Genomic DNA, 4,236 nt, shown 5'->3' with positions numbered 1-4,236 from the left:
TTATCGTCGGTACGAATCTCTTTATCCTAGATTCGACTCCTGATGTTTTGCATCTGTATGTGTGGTGCAGGAAAGGGAGAGGGGGATGGATGACTGTGTGGCACCCAGTGAGGGGTGGGGATAGACTGGGACAAAGCTGGAGCACACACGCACCTTTACCCCTCACTCACCTCCTCTCTCTTTTATTTCCTCCTACATGTGCCCGCCTTCACCTTATTCCATATTCGCTCAGCCTCAGTGCAACTTTTGACCTTTGTTTTTAAATTAAATCCTTTTAATTACAATCTGTTGCTCTTGCTCAACTTAAAACTTAGTTATTTTTTGCCTAATTGAAAGTGATTTTTTTAATTCATTGTCAAAAACACATAGAAATAATTACTTATATATATATTTATATCCTCTCTTTAAAAAAAAGAAGCACAGCCATCTCTATTTTTCACCAAATTATAACATCCCTGCTGATTTCCAATCTGAAATCAATACCCGGCCCTGCTGATGCAACGCCTGAGCCAGGACTCTTGTTTGAAATGAGCACCAAGCATCACTACTGAGTGAGTCCTGCGATAACACTAAACATATAATCTTTACCTCCGCGTTGGCCTATTTGCAAGCTGTAGGCCTATAGTGCTTTCACCGACTAATACAGGGCAATTACCAGCCCCGTGTAGTGCAATATAACTCTACGGTGGCCTTTAATAATAGAATATTAATAAAGAGCCTCTGTCTCATTTGAATGGCTGAAGTATGTGTGTGTGGAGGAAAAAAAATCCCATTCATGTCTGAAATTGAAGGCATGTTTAATGCTTAGACTCAGTGTGGCCCATTTAATTAGCGGTACAGGAGCTACATTATCATTTAAGTGCTCCAAGTTGGATTCGGCTTTAAATCAACGTTTGGCCCCCGACGTGGGACGCACTCAACGTATGTCCCGTGGGGATTAGTGGGGGATAAATTATGGGTGCCCATAGGCAACTTATGGCAGCATAATTAAAATGGCGGGAAATGCATCAATATAATCTGAATGTTGGAACTTGTGGTGGTGGAGTGCCTCCCCAATAAACCGGCGGATGCAGAAAGTAGAGCCAGAGTGACCAAACTCGGCGATACTGCAAATTCTGACATCAACCTGATACGAAGTAAATACAGGGACAGTATTGCCGATACCAATACCGATATCTTTTACCTATAAAGGCAGCTTATTTAGAGGAGAAACAAAACAAAAAACACCAAAAATAAGGACAGTATTGCCGATACCAATACCGATATCTTTTACCTATAAAGGCAGCTTATTTAGAGGAGAGCAATGTGTCATGATTTTTAAATTCTGAACACATTTCAATGACTACTAAGTCACTGTGATTTTTACATTTCCAAAATAATTATGTATTTAACACAATTCAGCGGGCTACATACTGAACTTAGGTGATAAAAGCAAAATCTGAACCCTATGGCGCTGCTATGATCTGATGCCAATACCAACGTTGGTATCGATACTAACGATATTTGAATGGCTCCACCTCTGGATATGTGAGGGGTTTCTAGGGGGACAGAGTGACACTTATTTAGTGTTTTTTTGTTGTGTAGTGCAGGTGCAGCAAGTATACTCTGAATTAAATCAACTTTAAAATGTTGCTCCTGGCGATCTGTGCAACTTGGCTTCCTGCTACCAATAACCATCACTGTCAGAACGGGTGCATAACGCAGAGTGATAACATCCAGTGCTTTTGCTGCTGCTGCTGCTGCTGCTGCTTGTGGTGAAGAGGGGGATGATGAAGACTGGATACTAAATGGCCGGTAGAGCAATATGGGGAGGGAGGAATTGCAAGAAAGAGCCTTTGACTTTGCTAATAATTATTAATGTCCCCGCGTCCTCGTCTGCTTCATATGGCTCTGACTCATGGCTCAGGCGGCTGCAGATGGCGGCTGAACCACTATGCATATGAACCGTGCAGGACTGCGCTCTCGCTGATAGGCTCCCGTCCCGGATCGATACAGACAGCATTCCTTAGAAAGCTCAAGTTTTACGCGGAGGTCTAAGACATATTTAGAAATATATTATATATATATATATATATATATATATATATATATGTTTCATTTCATTATATATATAATATGGTGTGTTTGCACCTGTTTTTCAAAAATGAGCACCACATCTTTGTTGCAGTGACCCACAGAAATCAGTCACTTTTCCTGCCGTGGGCGGGCGATATCTTAATTGCCAATCTTCCCCGTTCAGCCATCGATTCATGCCATAAAGTGGGAACGCACCTACGCACTGCAAGAAAGTATACATGTACGTAAAGCCCATTTCATGCCATTCAGACACTCATACTTTAAAAAACAGAAGGGGGAGAGCTGAAAAAATGCACTGGCACACAGCAAGGTGAGGGTAAAAGGGTCCATTTTTTTCTTGCAGAATTACAATTTTCTTTTTTTTTCTTTTTTTTTTTAGGGGGGGGGGGGGGGGGGGTAAAATCAGCTAACTAGGTTTGTGATTCAATGAAATAAACTCTTAAATAATTCAAATAAAGCCCACAAATATTAAAGAGGCAGGTTTTTTTGGAGGGGGGTTGCAGTGTAAGCTGCACCATGAGTGAGCGCGACACCTGGCGGCAGCTTCATCATTCTCAATCAACGAGGCCAACAACGACTTGCAAACCGTTTCCTCCACCTCAGCACCGACCGGAGCGCCGAGAGGTGGAGAGGCCTTTAATGCAGCTCAAATACACGAAAATTTATTTTAAAAATTACAAAAATTATTTACATTAAAAAAAATCATGAAGAGTCAAGAATCTGGTGTTGATTTTTGTTCTAATTAATTTAAAGTTAACTTCTGCGCATATCTGAGATGAGTCATAAATGAGAAAACATCGTTAGAAGGCGATAATTAAAAAGGAATAACAGACAAATCAAGCGGGTTTGTTTGCCCCTCTCCTCCCGCTTGGAGCGGGCAGCACCGGTGCTGCTGGCCCGGGACACACCGAGCCCCTTTTCATCTCGACTCCAATGCACAAACATACAGCTTAATGCGACCAGTGTTCCCCCTCTTTTATTGGGCTCACCATGGCTACCAAGCGCTGGGCTCAGAAATGCTCTGCCCCCTGAATCAATGAAGGGAAAGAGGTTTTTTAACCCGTGAGAAAAAGAAAAGAAAAAAAAAGTCACACTCAGCAGCTCCTCAAATCAACTTCGACTGTAAAATATAACACAAACTTATTCCCTGTGCCCACTCCTCTCTTTGCCTTTATTAAAAAAAAAGAAAAGAAAAGAAAGAAAGAAAGAAAGAAAGAAAACTTTTCTTGACGCTCACTGGAAGATCTCCAAAAACCAAAACACACACGACAAAATCTGAAGTCATCCACATTCAAATCCGCGCTATTTTTAAGCCCTTTTCTCTCCTCTCTCCTAAACTTTAAACAAACTCCACAGCAGTGGAAGATCGATTCGTATTAAAACCCATTTTCATACTGCACTTGCCTACGCGAACTCTCTGGAGGATTCCACTGAGGGGTTTCCACTCTCTCTCTCTCTCTCCCTGCTTAAAAATGTGATTGATTGCACTTTTCTCCGGTGGACATTCGCTACAAAGCAGCACAGCATCTGCCCGATATTTATATATATATTTAATTAAAAAAAAATAATAATAAAAAAGAGAAAAAGAAAGGAAAGAAAGAGACGGGATGGCTGGGGCGAGCATATTGATTTTTACGCATTCAGGAGAGAGGAAACCAAAAACAAGAAGAAGAAGAAGAAGAAGAAGAAGAAGAAGAAGAAGAAGAAGAAGAAGAGGAGGATACGAGTGCAGGCTGAAATGTCGTTTAAAGGACAGACAAGGTGGTAGTGGAGGTGGGGGAAAGAGAGCAAGCCACGAGCGAGAAGAACAAGAACAAGAAGGCGATAAACTCCAAAACATCCCTCGTGCGCAAAAAATAAACAAACAAATAAATAAATAAGCAAAGGTTATCGATGATTATTGACTTACCTCGTATCCGAGAAAAGTGGAGCTGGTGCCAGTGATGGTCGGTGTCGGTGTGTGTGAGTGTGTGTTGGGTGGTGTTGTGTGTGTGAGGTGGGGGGTAATAAATAAGCTTCACCGTTGCTCGCGTGCAGCCTGGAAACGGTTATCTGTGTGTCTTTTTCCTACGACTCGGTGCTCCCTGAGATTTTCTTCCCTCTGCCTCGACTGAGCAGGAGCTGTGCTCGGCTCCGCTATTATTTTCACCAAAATGTATG

The 4,236-nt window shown here is 42.0% G+C and overlaps 1 long non-coding RNA gene across 1 annotated transcript in view; it reads right to left on the bottom strand.

The window, feature by feature from the left end:
• Nucleotides 1–4,236, bottom strand: part of LOC102309997 — a 19,826-nt gene extending 15,590 nt beyond the window's left edge. Inside the window, exon 1 of the long non-coding RNA XR_315645.3 lies at nt 3,986–4,236. This is a non-coding gene — a long non-coding RNA (uncharacterized LOC102309997). The remainder of the gene's footprint in view (nt 1–3,985) is intronic.

Source organism: Haplochromis burtoni, unplaced genomic scaffold (genome assembly GCF_018398535.1).
Source record: "Haplochromis burtoni strain Fernald_Lab_line unplaced genomic scaffold, NCSU_Asbu1 Contig_38, whole genome shotgun sequence".
NCBI lineage: Eukaryota > Metazoa > Chordata > Actinopteri > Cichliformes > Cichlidae > Haplochromis > Haplochromis burtoni.
The sequence above is the reverse complement of the archived record's forward strand: the minus strand, read 5'-3'. Positions and strand labels throughout refer to the sequence as shown.